Here is a 13,496-nt window from a genome sequence, read left to right on the forward strand (position 1 = left end):
ATGCCGCATTAGTATATTAGAGACTGTTTGATTTGAAACAGAACAGTTTGCATTTCAATAAATAGCAACCAGGTTCCAGAAGAATTGTGAGCCAATATTATATTTTGTACATTGCGGGACTGTCAACAAACTACGTAGCGTTACTTCAGATTGTTGAGGAAAAGCGTCCATTTTTAGTCCTCTTGTCTGAAACACACATTGTTGAAATAGAATCATTTGATCAGTATAGTATTCCGGGATATAATGTTGCTCATTTTAGGCATACTGGCGGTGTTGCTATTTATGTCAGAGAATCAGTTCAATTCAATCTTCACCTCAACGAAGTTATTGATGGTAACTGGTCCTTGGGCATTACAGTTGAACATGGAATGAAGATTGGTAATTTTGGTGTTTTGTAGTCCCAGCTCAAGCGACCTGCGTTTTGTTGAAATTTTAGAAAACTGACTTGAAATGTTCCTTGACTCTAGCAAATTAAATATATTAGCTGATGATTTTAATATTAATTGGCGTGATGACTACAATTCAAACCATTTGGAGCGTGTATCCGATTTCTTCAATTTGAAACAAACAGTACATGAATTTACGCGCATTTCCAGGCACAGTAAAACTTTAATTGATCATGTTTATTCCAATTTTGATACTATTTATACAGTCACGGATACCAATTTGAAAATTACCGATCATGAGACTTGGTAAACGAAGATGTTGTGAAATTAAAGTGCTGGAGGAAATGCTGTTTCGAATCTCGTAGTGAGAACCCCGGATTTTTCACTCGAGGTCGGTAATTAGTAGTTGTAGATTTGAAAATTTTCACCCAATTACATTAAACGAACTTAGAACTATTTGCTTTTCTTTAGGAAGAACGGCTGGAGTGGAAAATGTCTATGCTAGAGTTATTCAAGATTGCTTTCATGTAATCGATCACATCTTGCTGGACCTTTTTAATAAATCTTTACTAACTGGGCATGTGCCTAAAGTGTGGAAGGAATCTTTAATAGTTCCAATTCAAAAGGTTGCTGGAACTATTAAAGCCGAAGAGTTCCGTCCCATCAATATGTTGCACACGCTGGAGAAAATATTAGAAGTAGTCGTTAAAGGCCAGCTGCTGGAATATTTAAATTGCAATATTGATGGGACGAAACTCTTCGGCTTTAATCGTTCCAGCAACCTTTATCCAGAACAATCGTGATATTGGGAAGGTCATTCCTGGGAAACCGCATTGAACTTGGTATTAGCAAAATGGAAAGAGAAGCTAGAGTGCAAAGAGAATATCTTTGCTGTTTTCTTGGATCTAAAACGCGCTTTCGAAACAATTTCTAGGCCCTTGTTGTTGAACACGATTAAGCGCTCTGGATTTGCGAGTACTGCAAATAAATGGTTTGAAAGCTATTCAAATGACAGAACTCATCGGACTATTTTTAATGATTCAATTTCCAATCCTCTAGGGAATAATCTTGGAGTACCTCAGGGAAATGAATTAGGGCCCCGTTTATTTTACATCTTATCAATCTTTTTACAGATGATACTCTGTTATTCATTGCAGCTAAGGGTGGGTTTAGACTAGTGATATATTCAAGTTATATATACCTAATAATCTTCAGAAACTATCCTGTTAATTGCGATTAATTGAAAAATCACAAAACCAAATGTATTTGGTCACAGTGTTACATGGATAGAAAACATTCAAATAAACTCTTTCACATGAATGTAATTTTAAATTCCCAGCGGAACTGGCAGATTATTTTCAGTAACGATTAGATATTTCCACATTTTCCTCGATACTGGAAGCCCACCAGTGGTTAATGCTAACTCGATAACCATCTGTTAATAGCACTTGATTGAAACATATTTGGTCACAGTGTTACATGGATAGAAAACATTCAAATAAACTCTTTCACATGAATGTATTTTTAAATTCCTAGAGGAACTGGCAGATTATTTTCCGGATCTTTCTCGATGATGAATGGCATCCAAACGGAAAGAATTCCGTGCGTGTGTGTATGTGTAGCGGCTGCTTCGATGGTCACCTTCTCTTCTCCTGAAGGATCGGCTTCTCTGTGCTCCCTCACAGTTTCAAACAAACTGCTTGCGTTTCAGGGCAGATCTCGATCCTTCGCCGTCCAGCACCCTCAGCAACGATGTTGTCTTGTCGATGTCCTCACGAAAAATGAATGCATCTCACCACCAGAATATCGCTTAAGTATGCTTTTTGTGCGTGATTGAATCGAGAGAAGGCGTGGTTTACGATGGCAATTTGGAAGGCAAACTAGAGGGGAATGAACTCTCTGAGCTCGGAACTTTCGGCGACTGAGCAATAATCGATTGCGGGCGCATACAATATTGGATACGGAAATATCCTACTGATGGGGAAGAATAATCTTCAGAAGCTATTCTGTTAATTGCGATTGATTGAAAAATCACAAAACCTATTGTATTTGGTCACAGTGTTACATGGATAGAAAACATTAAAATAAACTCTTTCACATGAATGTAATTTTCAATTGTCAGAGGAACTGGCAGATTATTTTCTGTAACGATTAGATATTTCCACATTTTCCTCGATACTGGAAGCCCACCAGGGGTTAATGCTAACTCGATAACCATCTGTGAATAGCACTTGATTGAAACATATTTGGTCACAGTGTTACATGGATAGAAAACATTCAAATAAACTCTTTCACATGAATGTATTTTTAAATTCCCAGAGGAACTGGCAGATTATTTTCCGGATCTTTCTCGATGCTGAATGGCATCCAAGCGGAAAGAATTCCGCGCGTGTATGCGTGTGTGTGTGTAGCGGCTGCTTCGAGATCTTCCCGGGGAACCGTTTGTGGCATCACTCTCCTCCTGATGGATTCCCTGCTGGCCTAAGGTGCACAAACAGGCTCTTGGTGACACCGTTCATTCGCGCTTTCATGATAAACGAAGAGCTTCACCACAACAGCGACAACATGCTCCAATCGCTGTTCAATTAGAACTGAGTGGATTTCATTTTTTTGCATAAATTCATTTATATTTCTTATACGTTTTTGGTTAATACAAAGTTCTATACATTTTAATTGGCCAGCTAACGCTTCACATCTTTGTTCATCTTAATTTGCATAATAGAATGCTAGGTACTGTTTGTTTTTACTATATCTAATTTTTTTTTTTAATGATAAACATTTGTATTTTTTTAATTGTTATAATAAAACTACCTACTTAACCTAAGACCTTAAACTACTATATACAAATTCCGTACAATTTCATGCACGGAAGAGGAGCACCTCTCTCCAAATTTTTGTATGACGTTGTCAAACTTTACTTCTAGGGTATCCAGACAGGCTCTTTCATGAACCTCCGTTGTTCTCGTCCAGGGTGACAAATTCAGTATGATTTTAAGAATCTTGTTTTGAACGCGTTGGAGTTTCAGTCTGTGTGTCCAGGCACAGCCCTTCCAAACAGGAACCGCATATTCAATGGCAGGATAGAATATCTGTTTATAGACAGCCATCTGATTCTTTAAACAAAGTTTCGAGTTCCTGCAAATTAAAGGATACAAGAACCGAAGTAAAATGTTACATTTGTTGACGGTTTTATCAACGTGAGATTTGAAAATTAGATGACTGTCTAATGTGAGTCCTAAATAGGTGACTTCTTTGGACCATTCAATAAGGGAGTCTCCGAACCGAATTCTCACGTTGTCAGTGGGAACAAGTTTAGGAGACCTTGAATGCGGGAAAAGGATAGGTTGGGTCTTCCCCGCATTGATTACAATTTTCCAACTTGCGTAATATTCTGTTAAAGCATCCAGACCGCACTGTAGTTTGCGAGTCAGAGCGCTGATTATACGACCCTTAAACATAATCGCGGTGTCATCAGCAAATTGAGACAGTGTTCCATCACCGGGAAGCGGTGGAATGTCTGCAGTGTATATGTTATATAAAATGGGCCCAAGGATACTTCCTTGGGGCACACCTGCATTTATGTTGAATTGCTCTGAACACACATTATACAGGGACACCCGGAATGATCTATCAGAGAGATAATTTTTAATTATCTTTATCAAATACATCGGAAAATTGTATTGATGTAGGTTGAACACCAGACCATCATGCCATACGTTGTCGAAGGCCTTTTCAATGTCCAAGAGCGCCATTGCTGTCGTCTTGGATACCGCTGTTCCGCTGAATGATGTTAACAACTCTAGTGAGTTGATGTATGGTGGATCTTCCCTTACGGAACCCAAACTGTTCCTCAGGAAAGATACCATGTTCATCTGCGAAAGAAAGAATTCGGGATTGAATACACTTCTCGAAAAGCTTGGAGAGGGCAGAGAGTAAACTGATGGGTCGGTAACTCTTGGGGACAGAAGGATCTTTTCCCGGTTTCAGGACTGGGATGACTTTTGCTAACTTCCACACAGAAGGGAAGTAGTTAAGCTCCCAGCATCTATTTAAAATTTTTGCTACAAAAGCAAATGAGCCGTGGCTCAAATGCTTGAGCTCGATGTTAAAAGTGTTGTCAAAACCGGGGGCCTTCATGTTCTTTGATCCTCTGATAAGACCAATCAGCTCATCAGCAGTGACTTCTGACCCCTCCGGAATAAAACTTTCTGATCGTTCGACCACAGAGACTCCCTCAATGACGTCATGCTCGTGAGGACTGATGATGTTATGCCCGAGGTTGTGAGACGACACAAACTGTTGCCCCAACGCATTCGTTTTTTCTGTGGGTGTTAATAAAATGTTACCTTCATGTGGACCTCCAGATGAGAAAAGCGGAGGCACAGGCTTTGGTTTCTTTTTTAGAACTTTAGTCAAAGACCAGAAGGGTTTCGAATGAGGAGGAATTTGACGGAGTTTATCACGAAATTCTCTATTTCGAAGCTCTCGAATCCTATACTGGATTACCCTAGTCAGATTGGTATACGTTATCTTTTTGTTCCGATCGCCAGTACGCTGGTACTGACGTCGATACATATTTCGTAAACGAATGATGTGTTTGGTTGTGCTATCTATTTGGAGAGAGGTACTCACCTGATGTTGTTGAAGCGGAACCGCCCTGTCACGAGCTGTGGTAATCGCTCGTTGAAAGGATTCCAGCGCCAGGTCAATATTCTCCGGAGAATCTAAAGGCTGATTGGGAGTGATGTTGTTATCAACAACATGTTGGAACTCGCCCCAATTTGCTCGGTGATAGTTTCGTCGGGAATGATTGGCCACCGTATCAGCAGAGGCACCCAACTTAAGCACCACCGGGAAGTGGTCGGATGACAGTTCCTCGAAGACGAGTGGATCCTCGGAAATGGCCATGTTGGTCAGGAAAATGCCCAGAATAGAGTGAACTCCCGATCTGGAAATTCTTGTTGGACTGTTCGGCGCCAAGATATTGTAATAACCACTCTCCAAGTCCTCCGCAAGGATGATCCCGTTCCGGTTTTGCCTTCGGTTACCCCAAATCGCATGCCGAGCATTCAGGTCTCCTGCGATGATGTATTTCGCCCGCCGCCGTGTAAGCTTGGCCAAGTCGTTCCGTAGCAGTGCGGCTGAACCGTCCCTGATGTTGACTTGCTTAGGACAGTATGCCGCAATGATGATGATTGGCCCAATCGATGTACGAGCCTCGATACCGATGGCTTCGATGGTTTTGAGCTGAATGTTCGGCAGCAGGCGGCAGTCGATGTTTCGTCTCACAGCAACGGCCACTCCCCCTTTATCTGCGCTGGTTCTGTCGAGTCTTAGGAGCCGAAACTCCGGAAGAAAGATGTTGATTTCCGGTTTAAGGTGCGTCTCGGTGATGACAGCAACATCGATCTCCTTGTTATTGAGGAAATCTAGTAGCTCGATATGCTTGCTTCTCAGCGAGCAAGCGTTCCAATTTGCAATGCTGACAGCTTCACGGGACATATTTGCTAATCAGTGAATAAGCCGCTTGCAGCTGCTCAGGTATAGTTTTGCAGGTACGCATTATTGTGATGACTTCTGACACGAGAGTTAGCATCTCCTGTGTGGTGAATAGCGTACTGTCCGTGGTTGCACCAGCGGCCACATCAGCGTATGACATACGAGGGGTGGAGGAGTGCCCTTGATTCGGTTGAGTGGCAGCAGCTGCGAGGCGGGGCTGTGCTGAACGACGATTGCGGACTGCTTCATCGATTTGATTAGTAGCAGGAGATGTATTGGTGTTACGCTGACTGTTGAGGGGAAGCGGGTGTAAATTTGGGACCTGATGGCGTTGCTGGAAAGCTGGATACTCCGCATCCGAGGTAATCGGTGGTGGACGAACGTTACGCTTGCGTCTACCAGGCTGGTTGGATGTTGTCGCCTTTTGTCGGATGGTGATGAATTCAGCTCGCTTAGGGCAGGATCGGTTGGATGCTTGGTGTTCACCGTCACAATTAGCACACTTCGACTTTTGGTCATCAGCCAGACCACAGGACGCCGTGGAATGATTCCCAGCACATTTACCACAGCGAGCCTGCATGTAGCAATTTTTGGTACCGTGTCCGAACCTTTGGCAGTTCGTGCACAGTGTGACATCTCGGTGCTGGGGACGATACAGCTCCCATGATACAATGACGCGGAATAAATCACTGATGTTTTTGAGCGAGCTGATGTTGGTGGTGCCCTTGGCGAAGTGTACTAGGAACAGCTGGTTCCACGTGTTGTTGTTTGGGCGACGAGTCATCGCGAAGACGTTCTCCGGTTTCAAACCAAGATTGGACAGCTCAGTTTTAACTTCCTCCGGGCCGACAGGCGGTAGTCCACGTAAAACCACCTTCAGAGGTTTCGCCGCTTGCATATCGTGTGTGTAAAACTGCACGCCTTCGGTTTTCAGGTAGGCCCCGACTTGTTGATACTCCTTTAGGCTGGAGCATACGATTTTGATGCCCACGCTACACAGCTTGAATCGCGGCTTGAGATGTTGTTGGGAAAGCTCAGACTCGAGTTTCAGTAAGTCCATCCTAGATGTGAACAGCGGGGGAACGCGCTCCTTTTTGATGACGGCATCGTTGCTTACAGTGTCCTCTGGGAGCACCGAATATTGGTTGGTCTGTAGCAGCTGATTTGTTTCTGCATCCGCTGGGGCAGCGGACTGAGTCCGGACCTTTTTCGAAGGGCCGTCTGTGGCTGAAGTACTGGAACGCTGACGCCCCATATTCCTTTTCTTGGCGATATCCACCAAGCACGCCAAAGCGTGTGACGACGATTCCACCTCCAATGCGGGTAAAAAAAAGAATGGAAAAAACCAAAAATTAAAAACTACCTGTCTTTAGCTATAAGCGAGAGTGGAAAAAATCACGTGTTGTCGAAACGAATGACATACACAGAATGGGAGTGGATTTCCGAGCGGCGCTCGCTTATATACCGATTGATGATTTCAATAGCTTGTTTTGAAAGCAATTTTAAGACTATTGAAACAAGTTTTTGGATCAGAAAGCAACAAGTATAGAACGCGTAGACATTTTATCTTTCGAATGAAGTGTTTATCATACCATTTCGTTCAGTTGTTTAGGAGCTATTAACGCTCAAAATCTCGGTTCCGGCGTAACGCTTTCGTTTTCGAAACTTTGATTTTACACCCCGGTATAAAGGGTGTGTCATATCAAATTGCATCACGGAACATTTAAACGTTGTAGAAATTCGCCCAGTAGACCGATCCTTTTGAAAATTTTAGACAGTAAAATAAAAACTATTAAACAACTTTTGGCATTTTCTTTTTATTCATACTTCGAGCCCAAGCCCGTATGCTCGTACCTTCCTCTTTACCCCGTCCATAAGGTTCTGTACAACGTCAGGTTGTAGTTTTTTTTAACAGAAATCCATTTTCTCTTGAAGTCCGCCTCCGATTTGACAACTGTTGGGTTCTTCCGGAGGGCCTGCTTCATAATTTATTTTATTTATTTATTTATTTTATTTTATTTTATTTAATCCATCTGACATCAAATTGTCTTAATGGACCTAACCAAGTCAGTATCAAATACACGCATTGCGAGTGTCAACTTATTCTGAAATAATCATTTAATCTAATCCGAAGCGCATTGCTAGCGAGATTAAAGTCGAAGATGTGAAAAATCCTATTGAATGTAGCAGACATAAACTCCATCGGATCATGCTGGCCATACAAACTATTCCGGAAATCGAGCCTAAGGAAATCACGATGACGTAGGGTGCGTTCTGGAGCATACATGTTTAGATTAGCTAGCAAGAAAGGGGAGTCAATCTCGTTCCTCAGCAGCTTCGCAACAAACATGGTTTGTGCTGCAGATCGCCTGTTTTCCAGAGTATCAATTCGCAGCAGATTACAGCGTTCCTCGTAAGGAGGCAATTCCCTTGGATTCCGCCATGGAAGATTCCTCAAAGCACGACGTACGAACTTTCTTTGTTCAGATTCAATGCGCGCTTTCCAAATGCTGGGGAAAGAGCACCATACAACAGAAGCAAATTCCAGGATAGAACGAACCAGCGCACAGTATAGAGATTTCAAGCTAAGCGGATCCTTAAATCCATTGGTTACCTTCAGAACAAAACCGAGCTGCTTGTTTGCCCTGGAGATGATGTCGTTGTAGTGGTAGATGAAAGTGAACTCCTTGTCAAGCATTACACCCAAGTCGCGCACTTGTTGAACCCGCTCGATGGCTTTGCCGGATAACATGTAGGAGAAATTGATGGGATTCCGCTTTCTGGTGAACGATATAACTTGGCATTTCTCGACGCTTAACGTCATACAATTTCGTACACACCACGTCTCAAAAATGTTCAGCAAGCTTTGAAGATGATGACAATCATTTATGTCTTCGACAATAACGTAGACCTTAGAATCATCAGCATAGAAGAGTCTCGTTTCACGTGGCAGGATGAAGGACACGTCGTTTATAAATAATGCGAATAGTAAGGGGCCTAAATTGCTCCCCTGAGGCACTCCAGATATGTTTGTGAACGACTCGGACTCATGTGACCCTATTCTCACACACAAAGCTCGATTCTTCAGGTAGGACTCGAACCACTCGACAAAATCAAGGGCTACGCCACATTTCGCTAGTTTTTCGAGAAGGATTTGATGATCAACCCGGTCAAAAGCTGCCTTCAAGTCCAAGTAGACGGCATCCACTTGGTTACCAGCATCCATGGCGCGAATACAACGCGATGAGAACTCAACTAGATTGGTGTTCACGGATCTCTGTGGGTAGAAACCATGCTGATTCGTTGAGATGTACTGCTTGCAACTAGCAAAAAGCGATTCATTTATAATGATCTCAAACAGCTTCGAGCAGGCGCAAAGAGAAGTAATGCCGCGATAATTTTTAGCATCTCGTTTATCTCCTTTCTTGTGGATGGGGAATAGGTACGATTTTTTCCAGCTCGAGGGAAACACACGTTGCTGCAGTGATTGATTAAAAAGTTTCGTCAGCGCAGAGGCCAGTGCAGAACTGCATTTTTTCAACACTGCAGGTGAAATTCTATCCGGGCCTGGGGCATACGAGAATTTAAGCCTTTGAATTGCTTTGACTACATCCTGTTCAGATATTTCGAACATTTCAACGCTATATACATCCCGGGGAGCATCCTGGACAGATAATCTCACCTGTTCAGGTTGAGCTGTATAACTGTTGAAGGCGCGTTTGAACTGTCGTGCAAATAGTTCGCATTTTCCACTGATCGAGTCAGCAGAAAGTTCGTCAAGATACATTGATGTCGGGAGACCGTTTTCATTTCGCTTTGAGTTGACGAACGACCAGAACCGTTTTGGATTCACACGTAGGCTCTCCTCAATACGAATCTTGTATCTGGCATACAAAAATCCATTGTATCTCATGTACTCATTACTGGTCCGACTGAACTGCAGCTTCGAGTGTTGAGAACGTTGACTGCAGTAGGAAAGTAGAGCAGCAGATCGACGACGTTTCAGCAAGCGTAAACGGTTGTTTGACCATGGCGGTTTACACGGAGGAGACTTCAAAGGAACGTGTGCTGTAATCGCCTGAAGTACAGCGTTGGAGAAGAATCCAACTGCTCTATCGGTATCTTGAATCGTGTCCAGAGTATTCCAGTCGACCACTAGTAATGCTGCACATAAATGCTCAAAATTGGCCCGTTTGAAATCGAAACCAGGATCGTTACGTTCTGTTTCGTATGTTACAGCCGTTGGATATGCAACGATTAGCTCGAGTGGTTGATGACGAGGATCAATCCTAGAGAGCGATTCAACGGATTCGCTAATCTGGTAACCAGGTAGCACGATGTCGTTTACGAGGACAAGATCAAGAGTCCTGTTCTCTGCATTCTCCAAGCTGTTAACTTGGGACAAGCCGTGGAAGCAGAAACCATCCAGAAATGAGCAGCTGGCAGCACACGGTCGAGAGCGATCCAGATCAACTGACGCGTAGCCATCCTCGTTAACAGCCCAGTGCACATCACAGAGATTATAATCACCAAACTGTAGTGCAATGTCGTTAGGAGAGAGATTCGAATGGATTGCGCCAATTGAATCGATGTGTTTACGAATAGCAGAGATGTCATTCTTTCTTCTTGGTGGAAAATAGAGAACTCCAATACTAACTATTCTATCCATGGATTCAATCCTGATCCCGAGCTGTTCAAGCGTAACGTCGACCGGTGTTGGATCTATATATGAGCTGTATCTAGACGAAACAGCAATCAATACTCCACCACCCGTTGATTTGCGGTTGTTTTGAGCATTGCGATCCGTTCTGTAAACAGAGTAGCCGTTCCCGAAGAGTTGCGACGAATAGATGCAATCATCTAACCAGGTCTCAGTGAGCACAACCATGTCGTAATCAGCATCGCTGATAGCCAGGAAAAAAAGCATCGATTTTGGTACGTAATCCACGGACGTTCTGGTAATAGATGCGTAGGCTACTGAAAGGTACAGAAGCATCAGGGGAGTAACCGTTGATTTGTGTGTCATACTTGCCGTATGGAGCAAGCTGGAAAATCCCTTCGCCAGACCCTCTAGCAGGACCGGGACGACTGGTGAGCGCAGGCTGGATGGTCACGACTGCAGAGGGCGGCTCGGGAATTTCCAAAATGCTCGATGGCGTGCGTCCCGGTTGAGAAGCCATGTCCAAAGGGCGAGAGGTGGATTTACTTAAGCTGGATGTGCAGGCTGGATGACCATTTTCAGGCGAATCAGAGGCAGAAGGGACTGACAGACAGCGAGGAGTATAAGATCGATGATGAATGTTGGTCCGTTCGACTGAGTCTGAGTGGTTGTGGGCTCTCTTGGTGCTTTGCAGCATGCATCCCGGTTGAATAATATCCAACGTTGAACGGGAACAGTCTAAATCGTTTTGGTAGTGGATGCGTAGGCTACTGGAAGGTACAGAAGCATCAGGATAGTATTTGTTGATTGGTGTGTAGTACTTGCCGAATGAAGCAAGCTGGAAGATCCCTTCGCCAGGCCCTCTAGCAGGACCGGGACGACTGGTGAGCGCAGGCTGGATGGTCACGACTGCAGAGGGTGGCTCGTGGATTTCCAAAATGCTCGATGACGTGCGTCCCGGTAGAGAAGCCATGCCCAAAAGGGGAGAGGTGGGACTGGAAGTGCAGGCTGGATGTCCAAGGTCCAAGGTCCAAGGGTCCAAGGTTGAACGGGAACAATTTAAATCAAGTGAGGAGTTTTTGTAAACCCCTGCTCAACTTTCTTATCTTGATTATTTACGAATTCCCGAAAGTAAACTCCGTCTGGCCACGTGTCTGCACTAAGAGCTACCTCACGATACTTTTCATCGACACCAATTTTAAAAGAAATGAACCGCATAGAAGATAAATCAGCATCCTTTTTTACAAGCTTCCTAACCTCGATGGTTTCGTCGCTGGGGATACACTCACATGCTAATGCGAGAATGTCATCCTCCGTTGCATTCACAGCAATACGAGATAGAAACACCCAGCATTTTTGCGGCTCAGGCGGAACTGTCGAAATTGAGGCAAAAGTTGCAGATGGTTTTTTTGTGCCACATGACAAACTAGGCAAATCAGGCGAACGCAGTTCAGCAGTACCAAATGATCTTTTATTGGTCTTACGTTTCAGCCCAGGCCAGCTAGTAGGAGGAACAGTGACGACAGGCGTGGTCGGAGCAGTAAGAGGTACAGAATTTATCTTCGAGGTAAGAACCTCAATTTTCTCCCTGTTATTTTCTAGTTCTGTTCTGACTCCTTCCAATGCTGATCGATGCGTTTCGCTCAATTTATTAAATGCCTCAGTTAATGAAGTAAATGCATCGCGAAAGTGTTTACAATTCATTATTCCAGTGCAACCGTTGCAAAACCAGAATAGATTCTGGTGCTCATTTATGAAATCCATATTCGGGCGAGATAAAGAAACGCAGTCCAGATGTGCAACTTTATCACAGAATCCTTGGCATTTAATGAACTTCAGATTTTTTATCGGCTCAGAGCACTGAAGGCAGTTTGAATCCATTCTGAGGCTTTGAGCAAACTATCAGCCCGGGAGATATGCAACTAGTGTGATATATGATGATGCGTGGAGAAAGCTTGAAGTTGCGTACAAGTATAGTTCAGCAACGAACACCAGATGTCGCTCCGAATAAAAGTAAACAATAGCGCGGAGGAGAGAAAGAAACTATGGTAGCTACTAGCGCAACAAACACAAAACTTTCCAGTCAATTAAGGGGGTATTCTAGTGTAGAGACACGAATTTCGGACGTTTTTTCGAACTCCGTAAAAATAAAACAAAGAATATTTTTACTATCCATTATATCATTATTCGTTTATCTATCTTTCAACAATAAAACAAAAATAGGACGGAAAAAAAATATTCATAATTAGAATAGTTACATGCTGGTGAAGTGAGGGTGTTCAAAAAAAAGTTGTGCCATGGCGTACACGATTCCAGTCCTTCTGGTTATCTGAAACAAAAAAATCGAACAGATTCTGAATCAGTAAAGATGTCGCTATGGCATGAACCTCGGACAAGTCAAAAACATGGGTTTTAACAAAATGGCGGCCGTTTGAAAACAAAAAAGCTGTTTAAAACGATTTTTTTTGCGTTTACCGATTTTTTAAAAATAGTAAAATTAAAAAGTTATAATTTTTTATTGGTTCATGCGATAGAGAGATGTATGCAGATTATTTTCATATAAATTTGACATAAATCGGTTCAGTAGAACTTGAGATATCGTGTACGCCAGTTAGAAAAAAACTAGTTCCGAGAAAAATGCGTTTGAAGTTCATTGTGATGGCCGTAACAGGTTAGATACCACATCACTAAGATGGCTCTAACTAGGTAAATAATAGGATTTTCGATAAGTCCTTTCTAGAGTATATTCTTGAATGCCTAAACTACAGAAATATGGTAAAAAAAAATTTCGATTTTTTCAGATTTCTAGACTAGAATACCCCCTTAACTGCACTGCCGATTATACAACTAATTCAACTGCACATGCGCGACGAAGCAAAACATCGAATTGGATAACTAACGTAAAAACAACAAATTAAAATAATGGTTTTATGGCGATAAAACGTAAACAA

Source organism: Toxorhynchites rutilus, chromosome 2 (assembly GCF_029784135.1).
Source record: "Toxorhynchites rutilus septentrionalis strain SRP chromosome 2, ASM2978413v1, whole genome shotgun sequence".
NCBI classification, from domain to species: domain Eukaryota; kingdom Metazoa; phylum Arthropoda; class Insecta; order Diptera; family Culicidae; genus Toxorhynchites; species Toxorhynchites rutilus.